Source organism: Crinia signifera, chromosome 3 (genome assembly GCF_055691185.1).
Source record: "Crinia signifera chromosome 3, ASM5569118v1, whole genome shotgun sequence".
Lineage (NCBI taxonomy): Eukaryota > Metazoa > Chordata > Amphibia > Anura > Myobatrachidae > Crinia > Crinia signifera.
Genome location: NC_139219.1, coordinates 162,175,175 through 162,197,273, shown reverse-complemented (window position 1 = coordinate 162,197,273; position 22,099 = coordinate 162,175,175). Strand labels below are relative to the sequence as shown.

General features: G+C 44.4%; 1 protein-coding gene across 4 annotated transcripts in view; it reads right to left on the bottom strand.

Annotated features, from left to right (window-relative positions):
* Positions 1 to 22,099, bottom strand: part of LOC146063924 (amine sulfotransferase-like) — a 76,596-nt gene that overhangs the window by 39,237 nt on the left and 15,260 nt on the right. For 2 of the 4 annotated variants that reach the window (XM_083176843.1, XM_083176842.1), the window contains exon 2: positions 27 to 155. The exons of the other annotated variants lie outside the window; for them this stretch is intronic. The gene's annotated coding sequence lies outside the window, so the exon portion shown is untranslated. The remainder of the gene's footprint in view (positions 1 to 26; positions 156 to 22,099) is intronic. 4 annotated transcript variants of the gene reach the window in all.

Genomic DNA, 22,099 nt, shown 5'->3' with positions numbered 1-22,099 from the left:
GTGGCGCTGCCTATACACATACTTACACAAGTTGCCGACATTAGTAGCGCTGGTCGTTCTCTTTGTTGTTTAGAGCAGCTTTGATTGCCGATCTGTGTAGGGCAATATGTTCTCGAAAAGTTCTGATGGTCTTCCCAACATAAGTAAGTTTTACTCTGGGGAAGAAGGGGAGACTAGCACAGACTCTTGCTTAATTGTTCCACATCTTAAACCAAGATACACAAAATAAGTGGACCTGCCTGGTACTCCCACTAGTCATAAACTAGTACACTCACACACAAGAAGAAAAAAGATGACTCTCTTTGTCGGGGCACAACTTATAAAATCTATTAGTCTTTAATGATATACATTAAAAGTAGGAACCTACAGTCACCGTCAAAATTCCTGTCACTATTGTCACCGTTCATGGGACAGAGAAGAGGGGTTGCCAAAACAATATTTTTATAATTTTTATATGCACAGTTATTTATTAAAAGTGAAAGGGTACAATAAGTGGTACCAACGATTAGTACCAAATTTTGTAATTGTGTCAGCCAGGATCAAGAATTGTCTCAATGTTGGGATATTCTCCCATGAGGCATTGGGATAGCCTGCCCCAATTTTATCAAAGTGACAACAGTGTAAGAAAAATATAAATAGAATATGTGTGTGTATACACACGTGGAAAAATAATGATTAAAATGCGGCGAAATATCGTGGATAGTAATCAGGTGACTGTCACGGAAGGGTTACAACAGCATATAGTTCTTCGGTATTTCATGAGCACAATTGCAAATAGTTGTATGGTGCTATCTAGGTATCTGAGGAGCTTAGGAAGAGACAGACATAAGAATAGTGAAAATAGCTGATCTCATTGGATCTCAAATCATTCCTACTTCTGGCCGTGTGTCATTAAGACAGTGAACAGACCAAATGAGGGAGTGATAATAGCTGAGACCAAGTTTTGAGATCAGTAGAAGAAAGATGAATAGGGATCTGCTGTTGAGGTCCAGGCCCAGTATCACCCCTGTTGGTATAACCAGCGCAGGGGATTAATCTGGTACTGAACGCAATGAGAGTCCCTTAGGTATAGAAAAGTTCAATCCCTAAATAGGGAGTTATAGTAGGTGGTATGTATTGTTCTATTAATATATTCAAATTAAACACTTTTAAGTCTGCCCCTTATTCCCCACAATTTGTATCATACAGATAATTAATATATTACTAGCTATCTCAAATCAAGTAGAAATATCCAGCCCTCTACATTTGCTAGGTTTTGAAATCTACAATTTAAGCATGATATTTACAGGTCTGCAGCCCTATGCAAATGCAGGGTTCAAAAATCATTACAGCATAATATGGCAAAGATAGCTGCCCAACATTTCTACTTAGCGTTTGTAAGCTTTATGATTTCTGCTTCCAGCACTGGTGAACAAGCTCACAGGCGAAACGCGCGTCCAGGGACAGGCACGACCGTCATGGAGGGGGCATGTTTGGTGCTGAAAGCAGAAATCATGAAGCTTACAAACGCTTAATAAAATTCAGTCAGGCTATCCCTATGCCTCATGGGAGAATATCCCAACATTGAGATCATTCTTGATCCTTGCTGACACAATTACAAAATGTGGTACTAATCTTTGGTACCACTTATTGTACCCTTTCACTTTTAATAAATAACTGTGCATATAAAAATTATAAAAATATTGTTTTGGCAACCCCTCTTCTCTTTCCCATGAACGGTGACAATAGTGACAGGAATTGTGACTGTGAGTGTAGGTTACTACTTTTAATGCATATCATTAAAGACTAATAGATTTTACAAGTTGTGCCCCGACAAAGAGAGTCATCTTTTTTCTTCTTGTGTATAAGTAAGTTTTAGTAAGTACGTTTTATTTATATAGCGCACCTTCTCCAACAGGACTCAAGGTGCTTTACAGACATTAAAAATAACAATGCACGAGACGCATTCTAATAAGGGACACGAACATGCGGATTTTATCTACCAAGCTGTGAAGTACCCAGGCAGCCATTTATCAGTGCCACATGGTGATTGCACAGCTAGCTAGGTAGCCAGTAACAGTACAGATATATATATATATATATATATATATATATATATATATATATATATATATACTAGATGTACTCTAATGAGGGACGCGGACACAGGGAACATAATTACTGAGCTGTGCAGTACCCAGGCAACCAATCAGCGGCACCACATGGTGATTGCACCAGCCAGCACCGTCCATATAGAACACATTAGAACAGTTCAGGGTACACAGGACATAACACAATTAAAGCACAATTCTTAGTACACAATACAGCTGAGATATAAGGAAGTGAATGAGAATAGATGCAGGTATAGTTTGTAGATGAGTAAGAGAGCTGTAGTTGAAATACAAGAAGAGTGCTGTGAGAACAGGAGGGAGGAGGGCCCTGCTCTAAGGAGCTTGCAATCTAGAGGGAGGGGGAGACATACGTGACATAAGGTGCAGGTAAGGAGACCTGAGGCAAGAAGTAAGCATGGCAGGGATGGTCAGGACATGAGGCAGCAGGTAAAGAGAATGGACAAAGTAGTCCTCTTTCTCCTCCTATCCTCCTCTTCCCCCTCCACCTGCACCCTTGCAACCTAACAGCTTTGCACCATGGGCCATGTCACAACACACCCTGCTAGGGGCAGAAAGCATGCAGAGTGAATAGGCCGCTTGGGCATTTAATCAGATGCCGCATGGGCATTTAATCAGATAGATGACGTGTGCTGGTACAGATGTCATCTATCTTATTAAATGCCCATGCGGCTTATGTTATGTTGGGAAGACCATCCGGACTTTTTGAGTACATATTGCCCTACACAGATCGGCAATGGGTGTTTAATGGGAATTTTGTATCCCATTTGTGGGTGGAAGAACACCTTGGTGTTAAACATGCCAATACAGGTCATGTAAATGACGCATTTATAACAGCCACCAGCTCTTTTTTGTGTATTAGGTGGACGTCTCTTAGAGATGTCAGTGCGAACAACCCAATCTCTCAGGTTGCGTCCCCATTTGTAACAGGCCATCAACGTAGATTTTTTCAATTTCTTGAGATCCTCTGGATCACAGGCCATAATGCCTTGGAGAATTTAGAGATGCCTTATCAGCATGGCTATAACTCTTACCCAACCAATTCGATCTTGTAAATTCTTGTTGGTAGAATACTTTTTTTTGTAATAACTTGGAGCGTGGCAGCAGATTAACCTTGGTTCTAGCAGCATCCAAAATTTTAGGGGAATCTATAAATCTATAAATCTTTCTATAAATCTTTCTATAAATCTGTCTGTCATTTTATCCAAGTCCTGAGTTAGTCAGTCTTCATCAATAGTAATTATTTTCACCCTAATCAGTTGTGAAAAGGGGAGACCTTTTTTCAGAGCTGGTGGATGATAACTCTGAGCACTTAGAAGGGTATTGCGTTCTGTAGGTTTTGAAAAGATGGATGTAACAATGCCATTGTCTGCAATCGAGATATTGACATCTAGGTAATGAATGGAGGACTGGTTCATACTGTAGGTAAATTTGATGGGGCAGTCTCGTTGATTAATTTCATCCATCATAGCAGTGAATGCTGGTTCTGTCCCAGTCCAGAATAACAGTACATCATCTAAATATCGAATATAGAATTGAATGTTAGGTGCAAAACCGGACTGGAGAAAGAGATCTTGTTCAACATAATGCATGTATACATTAGCAAACGAGGGTGCCACAGGATGGCACACCCTGTTCACTGCTGGAAGAATTCATTGTTGAATAAAAAGAAATTACGTGTCAGCGTAAGTTCTAACAGTCAGTTGAAGAGGGTGGCTGGTGGACCTGAGTAATTGATATCCTCCTCCAAAAGTTGCGTGATAGCCAACTGTCCCTAATTGTGGGGGATGCTCGTGAACAGGCTGCTGATATCTAGAGAGCACAGCCATATGTTGGGAATGGGATCGCCGAAGTCTTGAATCTTGTTGAGATGGTCCGTGGGGTCTTGTATATAAGTGGGGAGTCTTTGTACACATGGTTGTAGGAAGTGATCTAGAAATGAATTATCTCTTTCAAGAAGGAACTAGTTGCTTTTAAAAAAAAGCTAATTTGAAAACGTAAATTGAGACTATCTTGAACAAAAAGTGTATGTGTGGACCTTCGGCTCTACTAGAAACTATCGAAGAACCAACCGACAACGTCGACAGCCCAACCGATGGGGGCTGGAGACTTACTGGAGCGAGTCGGCATCCAACACAGATTCCAGACAGACTTCAAAAAATCGCTTTTAGAAGGGAAAAGGGGAAGTGGAAATGGCGACCGGTGCACAGGTTGGGATTTACAGTAAGGTTTAGTAACTAGGTATATACCTTGACCTTAAGGTAGATAGATGTTCCACAATAGAGGATGTGTTGTCGGAAACAACGTTTTCCTTTAGTTTGGAGACGTGGAGGTGCACCCAAGAGAGTGGTTATAGTTAGACAAAAGAAAGAAGAAAAAGACTCTCTGTTTTTCGGGGCACTCTTTAGTAATTGATAGCGCAGGACAATCCCTGCGTATCCGGAATGGTCAAAATTTTTTTTTTTTTTTTTTTTTTTTTTATATAGGATGGGAAAGGGTTACACTAGGTTTAACCTGTTGGGTACATAGATGGAGAAACAATGTCTCTGGTAGTAGAATAACCGTGAATAATTGATCTAGTTTACACAATGTACAGGAGGCTGGGGGAGTTCATGAGGAATTCCCCTCATTCTCCTAGTGAAAAATGGGTTTCTTAAAATATAACTTTTAATAATGTATTACTTAAAAAAGATTACTGGACAAACATGTAACTTGAACTAGACACACATACATAAATAACATAAAAAAGGAAGAAGAAATGCGGTGCACGATACGGTATTTAACAATTTCCGTCGTAAGATACTTAGTGATTGCCACAGAGGGCAGATACGTACACCGTTTGTCAATCCTTATACAAATATAAATATAAATATCCCGTCAGTAGTGAAGTTTCGCCAAATACAGATCTGGGATATCAGTTTAATCGATACTATAAGGGTGCTTCTTTATGTTCACCCAAATTCTGGTATCCGCTAATCTGTTGGTGTCCCACTAGTGCAGCCCGTAAGCTGGATTCTGGTGGATCTCAGCCTAGGATGGCCAGCTAATTGTAAGCTATCCCTAGGAATCTAAGAGGTAGGGTTCTGATGAGGGAAGAAAGATGCAAGAATAAGTGGGTGATCTGAGGATTCCTGTGGGGGTGATGTGAGGTGTTCCCAAACCGACTTTATATACCTTCAACAGACAGGTAGTGGGATCTGGTCAGTTCACAGAAGGTCACCCTTCCTGACTGGCAGGTCCCTCGAATCCTGTGGTCAGCTACCACCAATATAGATCGTGTGGGCTTTCTAGGTATTGTGGGGGAGCACCTCCCCTCCAGGTCTCGAAAAAGTGGTGATTGGCTCTGTATGGGCCCTTGCGTGACAGGCGGCTGCTGCCCAGCTTTATATACCTTATAACCAGACTGGAAATTAATACATGTTATCCGAGGAGGTCTCCCTTCCTCAGAAAATGTTTTCGAACATGCCTGGCAGGCTGCCACCAGTTTAAATTAGGTGGGCCCTTTGGGGTATTGCGGGTGAGCGGGCCTGTGTGCACAGCAGGGGGGTTCCTAAATAGGGAGCCAATAGATAAGGGTGCTGTTGTCCAATTCTCTCCCGCGTCTCCCTGTTGAAAAGAGATTTTCCAGTACAGGGAGATACTGAGGGGTAGAGACTGGGTAAGCGACCCTGAGAAAATAGATGAAAGAAAGTGCTGGTGTGGCACGTTGCTGTCCTCCCCTTGTGGCTGACCACAGAGGTGGGGGGTGAGTGCTGCCTACAGTTTAGAGACCAGCCAAGACAGAAAGGAGTAAGTAAATGAGAAACTCGAAAATGAGTTACAGGTAAGTATATGGATTAGAGAACCACTTGTTCTTTGGATATTTTATGTAACTGGCTGTTGTCTACACGGAGTGGTTATGAATCTAATTATAGATCGAAACTGTCTTAATACAGTTCCAAGCAGTGTGCGTATAAAATATAAGCTATGCGGCTGTAGTTATATGCTGGAGATAACAGGGAAATAAGCGTTTACTTGTACTGCATAATAATTATGACTGTATCCATAATACCCCGGAGTAGTACAGTTTACCTTCTGACATGGGTTCATGGATACAACTACACTTCTGAGATAACATTTGCCCAGACAGTCCAAATACTGTTCCGGGTGATACACTGCTATTAAACGTTGGAGGTCACAGAAACATTGTATTTTTAAAGCGTTTAGATGCGCTACATATGAGTTACTGCTAGATACAATTTTATAGCAGATTAAGACAAATGGTATGATCACAGTGAGTCAAAGGCTCTTGTGTACAGCGTTTATAGCTGTTTGTTACTCAAGAGAAAACGCAACATAGGAGTTTATATATGCAGATTCATTAATTAGCACCTAGGTTGCCACTGGATACAGACACAGCATAGACGTTTAAACGTTGGAGATCACAGAAACAGTGTATTTTTTGAGCGTTTAAATGCGCTACATATGGGTAACAGCTGGATACAATTTTATAGCGAGTTGAAACAAATGGTATGATCACAGTGGGCCAAAGACTCTTGGGTGCAGCGTTTATAGCTGTTTGTTACTCAAGAGAAAACATAACATAAGGGTTTATACATGCATATTCATTAATTAACACCTAGGTTGCCACTGGATACAGACACAGCATAGGAGTTTTAAATATGCAAGCCGGTTAATTAACACCCAATGTATACGCAGTAAATTTCTCCAGGTACTGTTGATTTAATGGAGCAGACTTTCTAGGAGTTTTAAATATGCAAACCAATTGAATATCTCCTAGTGTGTACGCAGTAAATATCTCCAGGTACTATTAATTTAGTGAAGCAGACTTTCAAAAAGCTGCTGCTATGTCCGCGTTATAAGGTTACAGGTGATGCCCTGATGCTGGAATGAGCGGTTCCCTGAGAGTTCACAGTGACCAATGCAGATTCATTAATTAACACCTAGGTTGCCACTGGATACAGACACAGCATAGGAGTTTTAAATATGCAAGCCGGTTAATTAAACACCCAATGTATACGAAGTAATTATCTCCAGGTACTGTTAATTTAATGGAGCAGATTTTCTAGGAGTTTTAAATATGCAAACCAATTGAATATCTCCTGGTGTGTACGCAGTAAATATCTCCAGATACTGTTAATTTAGTGAAGCAGACTTTCAAAAAGCTGCTGCTATGTCCGCGTTATAAGGTTACAGGTGATGCCCTGATGCTGGGATGAGCGGTTGCCTGAGAGTTCACAGTGCCGCTGTCCCTTAGCAGGGATCAGTATGTGTGCAAATACCTCTGAGCGCGCTGGTGCGCTCGTTGTGCCCGGAGGACCCGGGCGGCTGTTATCTACAGACTGCGGGAACTACGTCCGTGGGAGCGTTGCTCCTGTGTTGCCAGGTGCCGAATAAGCAGTAACTCACAGCGCGCTGACGCGCCCGCTGTGCTGGTAGGGTCCTGGTAGCTGCTGGCTCTGGCTGCGGGGGATAGTATGTGAAATGGCGACCCTCCACTTCCACCAACGGCCGTTTCACCTCCTGCTGAGGCTTCTTCACACACCCTGAAGAAGCCTCAGCAGGAGGTGAAACGGCCGTTGGTGGAAGTGGAGGGTCGCCATTTCACATACTATCCCCCGCAGCCAGAGCCAGCAGCTACCAGGACCCTACCAGCACAGCGGGCGCGTCAGCGCGCTGTGAGTTACTGCTTATTCGGCACCTGGCAACACAGGAGCAACGCTCCCACGGACGTAGTTCCCGCAGTCTGTAGATAACAGCCGCCCGGGTCCTCCGGGCACAACGAGCGCACCAGCGCGCTCAGAGGTATTTGCACACATACTGATCCCTGCTAAGGGACAGCGGCACTGTGAACTCTCAGGCAACCGCTCATCCCAGCATCAGGGCATCACCTGTAACCTTATAACGCGGACATAGCAGCAGCTTTTTGAAAGTCTGCTTCACTAAATTAACAGTATCTGGAGATATTTACTGCGTACACACCAGGAGATATTCAATTGGTTTGCATATTTAAAACTCCTAGAAAATCTGCTCCATTAAATTAACAGTACCTGGAGATAATTACTTCGTATACATTGGGTGTTTAATTAACCGGCTTGCATATTTAAAACTCCTATGCTGTGTCTGTATCCAGTGGCAACCTAGGTGTTAATTAATGAATCTGCATTGGTCACTGTGAACTCTCAGGGAACCGCTCATTCCAGCATCAGGGCATCACCTGTAACCTTATAACGCGGACATAGCAGCAGCTTTTTGAAAGTCTGCTTCACTAAATTAATAGTACCTGGAGATATTTACTGCGTACACACTAGGAGATATTCAATTGGTTTGCATATTTAAAACTCCTAGAAAGTCTGCTCCATTAAATCAACAGTACCTGGAGAAATTTACTGCGTATACATTGGGTGTTAATTAACCGGCTTGCATATTTAAAACTCCTATGCTGTGTCTGTATCCAGTGGCAACCTAGGTGTTAATTAATGAATATGCATGTATAAACCCTTATGTTATGTTTTCTCTTGAGTAACAAACAGCTATAAACGCTGCACCCAAGAGTCTTTGGCCCACTGTGATCATACCATTTGTTTCAACTCGCTATAAAATTGTATCCAGCTGTTACCCATATGTAGCGCATTTAAACGCTCAAAAAATACACTGTTTCTGTGATCTCCAACGTTTAAACGTCTATGCTGTGTCTGTATCCAGTGGCAACCTAGGTGCTAATTAATGAATCTGCATATATAAACTCCTATGTTGCGTTTTCTCTTGAGTAACAAACAGCTATAAACGCTGTACACAAGAGCCTTTGACTCACTGTGATCATACCATTTGTCTTAATCTGCTATAAAATTGTATCTAGCAGTAACTCATATGTAGCGCATCTAAACGCTTTAAAAATACAATGTTTCTGTGACCTCCAACGTTTAATAGCAGTGTATCACCCGGAACAGTATTTGGACTGTCTGGGCAAATGTTATCTCAGAAGTGTAGTTGTATCCATGAACCCATGTCAGAAGGTAAACTGTACTACTCCGGGGTATTATGGATACAGTCATAATTATTATGCAGTACAAGTAAACGCTTATTTCCCTGTTATCTCCAGCATATAACTACAGCCGCATAGCTTATATTTTATACGCACACTGCTTGGAACTGTATTAAGACAGTTTCGATCTATAATTAGATTCATAACCACTCCGTGTAGACAACAGCCAGTTACATAAAATATCCAAAGAACAAGTGGTTCTCTAATCCATATACTTACCTGTAACTCATTTTCGAGTTTCTCATTTACTTACTCCTTTCTGTCTTGGCTGGTCTCTAAACTGTAGGCAGCACTCACCCCCCACCTCTGTGGTCAGCCACAAGGGGAGGACAGCAACGTGCCACACCAGCACTTTCTTTCATCTATTTTCTCAGGGTCGCTTACCCAGTCTCTACCCCTCAGTATCTCCCTGTACTGGAAAATCTCTTTTCAACAGGGAGACGCGGGAGAGAATTGGACAACAGCACCCTTATCTATTGGCTCCCTATTTAGGAACCCCCCTGCTGTGCACACAGGCCCGCTCACCCGCAATACCCCAAAGGGCCCACCTAATTTAAACTGGTGGCAGCCTGCCAGGCATGTTCGAAAACATTTTCTGAGGAAGGGAGACCTCCTCGGATAACATGTATTAATTTCCAGTCTGGTTATAAGGTATATAAAGCTGGGCAGCAGCCGCCTGTCACGCAAGGGCCCATACAGAGCCAATCACCACTTTTTCGAGACCTGGAGGGGAGGTGCTCCCCCACAATACCTAGAAAGCCCACACGATCTATATTGGTGGTAGCTGACCACAGGATTCGAGGGACCTGCCAGTCAGGAAGGGTGACCTTCTGTGAACTGACCAGATCCCACTACCTGTCTGTTGAAGGTATATAAAGTCGGTTTGGGAACACCTCACATCACCCCCACAGGAATCCTCAGATCACCCACTTATTCTTGCATCTTTCTTCCCTCATCAGAACCCTACCTCTTAGATTCCTAGGGATAGCTTACAATTAGCTGGCCATCCTAGGCTGAGATCCACCAGAATCCAGCTTACGGGCTGCACTAGTGGGACACCAACAGATTAGCGGATACCAGAATTTGGGTGAACATAAAGAAGCACCCTTATAGTATCGATTAAACTGATATCCCAGATCTGTATTTGGCGAAACTTCACTACTGACGGGATATTTATATTTATATTTGTATAAGGATTGACAAACGGTGTACGTATCTGCCCTCTGTGGCAATCACTAAGTATCTTACGACGGAAATTGTTAAATACCGTATCGTGCACCGCATTTCTTCTTCCTTTTTTATGTTATTTATGTATGTGTGTCTAGTTCAAGTTACATGTTTGTCCAGTAATCTTTTTTAAGTAATACATTATTAAAAGTTATATTTTAAGAAACCCATTTTTCACTAGGAGAATGAGGGGAATTCCTCATGAACTCCCCCAGCCTCCTGTACATTGTGTAAACTAGATCAATTATTCACGGTTATTCTACTACCAGAGACATTGTTTCTCCATCTATGTACCCAACAGGTTAAACCTAGTGTAACCCTTTCCCATCCTATATAAAAAAAAAAAAAAAATTTTTTTGACCATTCCGGATACGCAGGGATTGTCCTGCGCTATCAATTACTAAAGAGTGCCCCGAAAAACAGAGAGTCTTTTTCTTCTTTCTTTTGTTAGACTTCAAAAAATGCCAATAGCCCTGGTGTTGGGGTCTGCACCAAGGCCGGCTTACTAAAAGACTATATATATATATATATATATATATATATATATATATATATATATATATATATATATATATATATTCATACAAACTCCAATGGAAAGAATGGCACTCGAGAGGCAGACAACAGTGCAATGAAAGCAAGTATATTGTGTCAAGCTTTCGGGGAATTAAACCCCTTCTTCAGGACAAAAACCTACAGCACAGGTACAAACACATAAAGGACATTTCTACTCACAACCTGAAGACTCCCATTGCGTCCGGCGCGGCACACGCAGTCAGACTCGGCGGGCGAATGTCCGCTCGCATACTTCCGGCTGAGGTCAGGGGTCATGTTGCCAAGCAACACAGACCGCTTGCGCTCCAGCCTCCAATACAGCGATCACTTCCTGTCAGCCAGCCTGAGTAGCGCTGGCCGGGACCGGCGCCTAGGAGACATAAAAAAACAATAGATATAAATGGCATAAACAATTAACAGAGTAAACCACAAACATTACATAGACAAATACAGAAAAAGGACATCATACATTACAGAAAGACGGAACCTTATACCACGGCATTCCAATTAATCTTATCATAAAGACCATAAGGGTGAATCGTGTTCAGCCTAAAGATCCACCTAGATTCTGCCACTAGTAGCCTCTTGGCTCTGTCGCCCCCTCTCAGGGATCTGGTCTATGATAAAATATTTCAGATAAGCCAGTGAGTGTCCTTTGGCTTTAAAGTGGCGAGCCACCGGCTGGTCCACAGATCTCCCCGCTAGGGACAGATCTATGGCCGACCTGTGCAGACCCATCCGCTCGCGAAAAGATCTGGTAGTCTGTCCCATGTAATAGTAGCCACAAGGGCACACTATCACGTAGACCACATGATCAGATCTACAAGTGAGTACCTGTCTAATCTGGTACTCTTTGTCAATGTGAGGGTGTTTAAAAGATTTACAAACTTTAAGATATTTACGGGTCGTGCAGGACAGGCAACTATAACAGCCCGAGGGCTTAGTGTATGTATTGGGAGCTTTAGGGACTCCCATACCTGTGATGCCCGTCTTCATGAGCCTGTCTTTAAGGTTACGGCCTCTACGGAAAGCTGCTAGAGGGCGTACTGCACCAAAACACCTCAGGTCAGGGTCACTCTTCACTATGGGCGAAAGGGCTTTAGAGGCTACGTGAATCACCGGACTGGCAACCGAATAGGTACTGGTCCAAGGTAACACCTTGGATTCCTGGGATTTTTTAGGTTCCAGTAGAACAGATCGGGACATAGACATAACCTCCTCTTTCTGTTTGCAAAGCAAGCCTGCATAATAGCCTCCTGGTCGTCCCATTATTGCTGCCCGAAATTCTATGTATCAATCTGTGTCACAGCTACTTGATTATGTGCTTCAGCCCTTGTTATTACTCAAAAAATCATTTCTGAAAGACACCAAATGTTTTTTGCAATTGCTGTCTGGGTTGTCTGTGGTCCCTCCAGGCACCATTATGTGCTGTCTGGATGTGGCCAGTTTGTACACCTCCATATCCCATGATGGGGGCTTGGAGGCTGTACGGTCATTTCTGTTGGATCATTTAGATAACATTCTGTTCAACCATCAGATGTTCTTGAAATTGCTGGGTGTGACCCTGGAACATAACTTTTTTCTTTTTGACGGTAGGTATTACCTACAGCTACGGGGGTGCGCCATGGGTTCTGCGATAGCACCCTCGTACAATAATATTTTTTATGTTCCAACAAGAGGAGGAGTTATTCCTCAATAACCCAGAGGTCAACCAGCACCTACTCCTGTACACCCGCTACATAGACGATGTCTTTGTCTTGTGGACGGGTGGACAGGAGTTGTTTGAGACACTGATGACTGACGTGAACTCTAGGGACTCACCCATTAAATTTACGTATTCCTGTCACTCTGAGGTGATGCAGTTCCTAGATGTGTCTGTCTGCATTAATGATCTGACTTTGTCCACTGATATTTATTACAAAAATGTGGACAGGAATACTTTCCTGATGTCATCAAGCCACCATCCTCCAGCCTTGAAGAGGGGCCTCCCTTGGTCCCAAATGATGAGGATTGCCCGGATTATCAGTGACTGGTCTGGTTTATCTGACCGTCTGGATCACTTGATCTCCAAATTCGTGGCAAGAGGCTATGATGCAGGCTTGGTTTGCAAACAGAAAGAGGAGGTTATATCTATGTCCCGATCTGTTCTACTGGAACCTAAAAAATCCCAGGAATCCAAGGTGTTACCTTGGACCAGTACCTATTCGGTTGCCAGTCCGGTGTTTCACGTAGCCTCTAAAGCCCTTTGGCCCATAGTGAAGAGTGACCCTGACCTGAGGTGTTTTGGTGCAGTACGCCCTCTAGCGGCTTTCTATAGAGGCCGTAACCTTAAAGACAGGCTCATGAAGACGGACATCACAGGTATGGGAGTCCCTAAAGCTCCCAATACATACACTAAGCCCCCAGGCTGTTATAGTTGCCTGTCCTGCACGACCTGTAAATATCTTAAAGTTTGTAAATCTTTTAATCACCCTCACATTGACAAAGAGTACCAGATTAGACAGGTACTCACTTGTAGATCTGATCATGTGGTCTACGTAATAGTGTGCCCTTGTGGCTACTATTACGTGGGACAGATTACCAGATCTTTTCACGAGCGGATGGGTCTGCACAGGTCGGCCATAGATCTGTCCCTAGCGGGGAGATCTGTGGACCAGCCGGTGGCTCGCCACTTTAAAGCCAAAGGACACTCACTGGCTTATCTGAAATATTTTATCATAGACCAGATCCCTGAGAGGGGGCGACAGAGCCAAGAGGCTACTAGTGGCAGAATCTAGGTGGATCTTTAGGCTGAACACGATTCACCCTTATGGTCTTAATGATAAGATTAATTGGAATGCCGTGGTATAAGGTTCCGTCTTTCTGTAATGTATGATGTCCTTTTTCTGTATTTGTCTATGTAATGTTTGTGGTTTACTCTGTTAATTGTTTATGCCATTTATATCTATTGTTTTTTTATGTCTCCTAGGCGCCGGTCCCGGCCAGCGATACTCAGGCTGGCTGACAGGAAGTGACCGCTGTATTGGAGGTTGGAGCGCAAGCAGTCTGTGTTGCTTGGCAACATGACCCCTGACCTCAGCCGGAAGTATGCGAGCGGACATACGCCTGCCGAGTCTGACTGAGTGTGCCGCGCCGGACGCAATGGGAGTCTTCAGGTTGTGAGTATAAATGTCCTTTATGTGTTTGTACCTGTGCTGTAGGTTTTTGTCCTGAAGAAGGAGTTTAATTCCCCGAAAGCTTGGCACAATATACTTGCTTTCATTGCACTGTTGTCTGCCTCTCGAGTGCCATTCTTTCCATTGGAGTTTGCATCTATTTCTGATTGGGCACCGGGGACTGTTGCATTTTTACACTGAGTGCCAGCAGGTTTGGAGGAGTATATATATATATATATATTTATTTATATATATATATATATATATATATATATATACACACACACCAAGATATAAAGAGCGCTGATTGAATTCTCCACCCGATTAGGATGCAGTGTTTCAAATTATAATCATATTCAATACAATTATATGTTATAAAACAAATACTTTTTATTAAAAGGTTTTTCTTTAAAATGTCTTTTGTTGTATTCAATACTTTCGCCGTATTAATCCAACGCGTTTTGCCCTTTTACAAAGGCTTCCTCAGGGGTGTTTTAGGGTATACACATTAAGAATACTGAAAGATCAGACACTTGTGTATAATGGAGGTCTTAGTCAGACATTCCACAATCTAGATCTGTAGAACATCCTATAGCCATAATACAGGGGATAGGTCCTTTCAATTCCCAACTTGAAACAATTGAAAAATACAGTAGGTGGAGAGCCGTGTGCTGGACGGAAACCGCCTCAAGATGTTCCACCCTCAGAATAGAACTTTTCTATGAACAAGGGGACTCAAGATTCCCAACAATAATCCAGTTCCTGAGGCCTCTCACTTCCAGCAGCCACAGTGATTAAGTTACGGGGGACAGAGAGAAGACATTGCTGTATCTGGCATATATATATATATATATATATATAGCGATTGGTGTAGTGGCTCTCCAAATTTGGCTGTATATGCTGCAATTGCAAATTAGTTCAGGTGCCCACCGTGGTCAGTCAGCCTTCTTCAGCTGGCCGAATGCATGTGTAGTAGGGGAGCGGTGGTAGGGGAGCGGTGGTAAAAAACAGACACCAGTAGTCTGGGTAGATTACCAACATTTCTGAGCCAGTGCGGCTCTTTTACCAAGGTTCAGAAGACAAATGTGAATAATACAATGCAAGCTTAAATACCTTTCCAACTCCCGCGCTGTCCACGCCGGCCGCCGGGTCTGCAGACTCTGTCTGATGACATCACTGCTACCATAGCAGCCGGGTAGAGGCGGGGGAGGAGGGCGGGCATACACGTATCTGGAAAACATGAATGAGTGAAATGTGTGTAAGTGAATCCTTACTGTTATTAACAATTAAAACAACAAACCAGTGACATAACTTTTAAGAGCATATTGCTGTGCATTAAAAATACGTGAAACAACATTAAAACTTATCGTGCTTAAGTGACAATTGTGCTGAATTTTAAGATCTGCCATGCACTGTGTGGACCCAAATGATCGATATATCAGGAAACTTAATAAATCATTGGATGTTAGCATCTGAACTTATCCTTGTACAATTAAATTTATCTGCACGTGAGTTCCTGTACTGAATATTACTTAGGCTCACTCAGTGTCTCCAAATATGGAAACTGTGTATCCAGTTTAGTACAATGTATCTACCAAGGGATTTTTATCTTCAATCACCCTATAGAGATACATCTCAAAAACTGCAACGACATGATTAAATGGTGGTCTGTCTAGATATATACTATTAAATGACATTGTGGACTTTCTGCATATTTATTATGAAAAATATATGACTCAAAAAAAATATGAATACCCCACATGCTCATTGAGCCCTTTTGGGGCCAAAGTTCCAAGCCTGTGAATCCAACGGCTCTCAGCTCGGCATAATGCTAAGCCCCTATCCCCCCCTCTTTTGGGATTGGGTATTTGTTTTATAATCCGATATCGAAGGGATGCCAGCGAATGTCTTGCTGTGGCACAGTGGCGAGCCACTGGTTGCTGGCTGGTCTCTGTTGTAATGGAACCTTTTATGGCTGACGTGTGTGCAGCTGCTCTTTTTTTAAATGCCCGCACTGTCTTTCTGAAATAATGTCGGCCGCACGGGCAGCTGATGATATATACTACAAAATTTGATGAGCAAGTTACTCTCTGTCTAATTTTAATTGGTTTCCCCGAGAATGGGTGATAGAATGTGTCCCCTGCCACCATGAAGTTGCAGGTTGTTTACCACTGCACTTGAAACATCCCATCCTCGGGGTCCCCAAAAACGTTGACATGGTGTATGCAGAGTCTACCACATCATTTTTCACCACGTAGTTTTTTAGATGTTTTCCTCTGGTATAGGCGCACATGATTTTTTTATTATGTAATGATGTTAACAAGGGGTCTGTGCTAATTATGGGCCAATGTGATTTAGCTATGCCGCTAATTGCCGGGCTGAGAAAATGATAAGAATTCACCCAGATGAATTTATCATCTTTTGTACTGGCACGGGTGCAATTAATAACCTCTTCTCTTGGTAATTGGCTAACCTTACTTTTAGATTTTTCTAACTCATCCCTCTGGTATCCTCTGGCCACAAATGTTTCGGCCATGGCTGTTAAAGACTTTTCTAATTCTCCCGGGTCACTGACAATGCGGCGATGATCAGCAGGTCATCTATGTACCTAGTATATAGGACCAGATGCCATGCCGATCTCTGGACGGTTGAAGAATAATTCTTGTTCCACTTGGAACATATAACTGTTTGCTAGCGACAGGGCCACTGAGGACCCCATCACACATCCGCATAATTGTAAATAGTACCTGTTGTTTGACATGAAGAAATTGCGTTCAAGGGTTAATTTCAACAATGAAAGAAAAACTCTATGTCAGGGCCTTTGTATAATGGATTGTCTGTAATAAATGCCCACACCACCGCGAGTCCCCCACTGTGTGGAATACACGTGTAGAGACTTGCGACGTCCACAGTGCACAACAGGCAATCCGGTGGTAACTGGTCTAATTCCATCAATTTAATCAACAAAGTGTTTGTGTCCTTTAAATAGGATAGCATCCTCGGATGCATTAGCATAACACAGAAGCAGCAAGGAGGTGTCTATATACACAAGGTGCAGCCTCCTCTCATTGGGCCCCCTCCTCTCTTCCGTGAGCAGTGTAGTAAGTGCCAGGATCCGTAGGCTCAAGGTCCGATATATCTATATTACAGCGCTAGCAATCTGGGGCTCAGATCTACTAAGATCCGAGTACATCTAAAATTAGAGATGTGTGCCGGCCTTCATAATTGGTTTTGGATCTGTAATTGGTTTTGTCCAAAACCTCCTTCATTGGTTTTGTATTTAGGAAAAAATCATAAAAACAGCTAAAATCACAAACTTTGGACTCTTTTTTGTTGTTCTTCTCACACTCTACTATATATTGGTTGCAGTTACATAGCACCTCAAATAACTGTTTAAAACCCACTGCATTAACGGCGGATATTGAAGGCACATCTAATACCAGCATAGATGTTATGGCATCAATAATTTGCTGTGCAACTGGGTGACTGCTTTCATACTTGCTCCCAACTGTAAAGGACTGTTTAACAGTCATTTGTGGGGGCCCAAGGGAATCCCCTGCACCCAGAATACCTGCACTCATTTTTTATTGTAAGTTTGTTTTTCTTCAAATATTGCGGTGGTGGGAGCAGAGGATCCGGAGCGGCTGCAGATGGAGGAGACCTGGCACCTGGCACAGCCGTTGGAAAGAGACCGGCAAGGCTGCAGGAACAGTAGTCCGACAACTGCTGGGTTGGATGTGTTCCCCTTCCTCCTGACTACCTCATCATCTGGTTCTCATGGAGTATCCCAGCACAGTGTAGTATGTTTGTGTATTGGGGGCACAGTTGGGTGCATGTGTATTGGGGCACAGGGAGAGTGTAATGTGATTTGGTGGCACAGTGGGGTGTGTAGTGTGATTTGGGGCCAGAGTGGGGTTTGTAATATGAATGTCATGCTTCTTAAATCTCACCCATCCCGATGTACTGTGGGGGTAAAGTTATTTAGGTGACTGTGCCTTGTAACTTATTGATGTAACCATTATTTTATGTACATTGTGCTACATAGCCAGTTGGACTGTCTAAGCACACCAGAAGCATTAAATCATACATGCCAGTTGTATAACTTGTGTTACGTGTACAGAAGTAGTATGAATGGTGAGTCTCTGGGCACTCACACGTGTATGTTTATGAACATTACAAGGGACGCTACATGTGTATTAGTACAGGGTGCCCTGCTGATTCAGTTTCGATTGGATATACCAGCGGTTCTCAAACTGTGGGGCCTGACCCCAAAGTGGGACCCAACCTTCTCAGCATGGGGTCGCGACTCCTTGTTGCTAACTATCAGGCTGATGACTTTCTAATGTCAGTCAGTGATTCAATGAAAATCTGAAAAATCTAAATTGTCTGTTATTTTAGACTCCTCACATCATGTTGTGCCTCCACAATGCTGCCATGTACAGTATGTGCTGTCTGCTACCTACACATGTGATGGGAGGGCCTTCTGCAGTAACTTGCTGGGGTCCTGTAATCAGTGGTGTAGCTAGCTGCCACGGTGCCCGGAGCATGGGCATGTGTTTCGCGCCCCCCCCATTTGTAGTAGGCGGGGCTCTTGCACGGCAAAAAGGGGGCGCAGCGTAACATTATGCGACATGAGAATTGCACAGTGACAGACAGGTTCCTCTTTACAGTGTGCCCAATCTCCTTACACACAGAACACTTATAATTCACGCTTTCACATGTATGTACTGACAACCAGGACCCCCACCCTCTTCACATGTTACATCAGACCCCCCCCCCCCCTCTCTGCACATTTTACATCAGAAGCCCCCCAGGCCAGCCGTGTTCTCTGCATACACACATGACATGTACAATACGTATGATGTCCAGCCCGTGTCCCGCTCACACATACACAGCAGCACAGGTATAGAAAGGATATCCCTGGATAGCTCCATCCACTTACTGTACCTCTCGTCGGGACCCTGCTGCCCGTCATTCGCCTCCTCCTCATCTCATCCTACTCGTCCACCCTTTGGAAGCGGGCTGAGACTGTGTTCTTCTCCATCCTGACCCGGAGCACCACGCAACAGCGGCGGCGACAGACAGGAAGAGGCAAAAACAGCGGCAGTCCGCAACAGCTCATGGCTCCCTGCCCCCGGCCAAGCCCGCCACTCCGTGCCCCGCTGCATCACCCGCCCGCTCCAGTCACTGCTCTGCCCGGCTGCCCCGGCAGAGATGCGCTGTGTCCACTGATATTTTCAATTAAGTCTCCCCGCTGGACTGCTAGCCAAAAGGCGCTTGCAGTCCAGCAAGCGCCTATTGGCTAGCAGTACAGCGTGATTCTTAATTGGAAATATTAGCGGACACAGCGCAACACTGCCGGGGCAGCCGGACAGAGCGAGTAGCGGGCGGGTGATGCAGCGGGCGAGCGGGCGAGCAGGGCGGGGGAGCCGGCGGTGCACGACTCCGGCGCCATTTGATCTCCCGGCGCCTGGAGCTTGTGCTCCACTGGCTCCGCCCTCCCTACGCCCCTGCCTGTAATTATTTTTATTGTTTGATGGGGTCCCAGAGCAAAATAGTTTGAGGAACCCTGGGATATGCTAAGCTGCTGCTCACAACAGCGGGTATCCAGTCGATGGGTTAACAGTGTCTAAGTTAATAGGTCAACCAATATTGGTCAACAGGCAATAGGTCAACACATGCAAAAGATCAACATGGTCTAGGTCAGCACAGGCAAAGGTCAACACAAACTTTTCACAATTTATTTTTAAATCTGACTTGTTCTTACTTCACCATCCAAGTGGGCATAGAGGGGGAATATAATAGTGCACTGAGTGTAGGGAGGCACCGTACCTGAGGCATGGCAAGCGGATGCAGTACACTAATAAGATGCCCAAGTCAACATAGACAACAAAAAACTTGCACTTTGCAGCAACCTTTTAGATGTCACGATTTTGCTTGTGTTGACTTTTGTCAATGTCGACCTTTTTTCATGTGTTGACCTACTGTTTATCGACCAATAGTGGCCGACATATTCACTGTCGACCTAGACACTGTCAACCTAATAATCCACACCCCTATATACAATCCTTAAGCAATGCATATACAGGAGGAGGTCAGGGCAGCCAAGAGAAATCCTGGGCCCTGGTACAACAACTTCCTGGGGCCCCGCACACTCCGCCGTCGCTGGCTTCCCCAAGCCATTGCGGGGTCTGTGGACCTGTTTTTATGCTACTGGTTCCAAGGTGGATGCTTACTGAATGGCAGTAATTGCATTGACAATATATATATATATATATATATATATATATATATATATATATATATATATATATATATATATATATATATACATATACACACACACACAAGGGCTCGACATACAGGGACAGTGCGCTTGCCGAAGGCTCGAACCAAAAATTTTCACCGTAATGCCTATTACACGTCACACACCCATTACATATTATTCCACATGCCATAATTTCCGTTACACGTTATGTCACACACTGTATTGCCCAGTACACATTATGCCATACACCATAATACCTATTACCAGGGCCGGCGCCACCACTAGGCAAATCTAGGCATTTGCCTAGGGCGCCGGCCACTGGAGGGTGGCATTTCCCCCCCCCCCCCCCGTGCCGCCCGGGTACCTGTCCTGCGGCGCTGTGTATGTAAAGTTGGCGGCGGAGGCAGCGGGGGTCCCTGCAGTCCATTAGAAATAACGAGCGCTATCCGCCGGGCTATGCGGAAGCGCTTCTGTTGTGAAAACACTGGCAGCACGGCGCACGCTGATCTCAGCCAATCAGCGTGCTGCCAGTGTTATCACAACAGAAGCGCTTCCGCATAGCTCGGCGGATAGCGCTCGTTATTTCTAATGGACTGCAGGGACCCCCGCTGCCTCCGCCGCCAACTTTACATACACAGCGCCGCAGGACAGGTACCCCCCTCCCCCGGACAGCGCCGCAGGACAACCCCCCCTCCCCCGGCACCGGGGCGCCCCCACCCCGACTCGCCTGGGGCGCTCCGGTGCCTTGCACCGGCCCTGCCTATTACATGAGTTTGCGCTGCATTGGGAGGTAGTGCTGGAGCTAGGGTAGATGCTCCCTCTGCACTAGCTCCAACGCTCACTCCTGATGCAGCATAAGCTGTTGGGTCTGCTGCGTGCACTGCGTACCTGCTCCCCCCATGATCTTATCTCAGACAGGCAGCTATTAATTAATAAACAATAATAATAATAAAGTTGATCCTAGACAGGCGGCCGCCGTCACCTGAGCTGACCTTAGGCTGCATCAGTATGGATCGTGGAACTGTTTCGAAACTGTGTAGGGACTTGGCTGCCCTGCCCCTATAGTATATATGCATTGTGGGCCAGCTGACAGTAACAAATATGGCAGCGGCAGGGGACGGACAGACTGCTGAGCATGCCCTCATGCAGCAGCATGTCCTCCCATGAACCTTTTGGAAGTCCAACTCTGCCAGACGCCATTCTCTTCCTTCCCCTAATTCAAAGCAATTCAAAGCAGCAAATACATGGGCGGACTGACATAGTCCAGAATAAAAGTGGAAGTGTATATAACATAGGCAGCACTCTGAGGTCTTATAATACATTTGAAAGCAATCATAAGACCTGAGTGCTGCCTGTGTTATATACACTTCAACCTGCATACCTGTATGAGGAGGGCACCGGAAGAGTTGTGACATATTTTAGGAGTGCTGGAAACAGCTACCTTTTTTTGTGTGTGTGTGCATGTATACACACACCACTCTAACATTGCTTTGAAGTACTTCAACATATTTTGATTTTCTTTTTTTTCATGCAACCTTTATCTGCCCCCGCCCCCCCCTCCCCCCGAAGCCGGTTACCTGGTGGAAGGAGAACATAGAGGAGCGAGGCTGGCAGCAGAAGCCAGAGGCAGGTGCTGGGTGAATACTTAAAGGCAGAGGGAGGGACCTGGGATTGAAAAGGGAGGAGCTGGGCACAGGAGAGGAGAGGAAGGGCCAGCCTGGAGTGGATCTCAACTGATTGG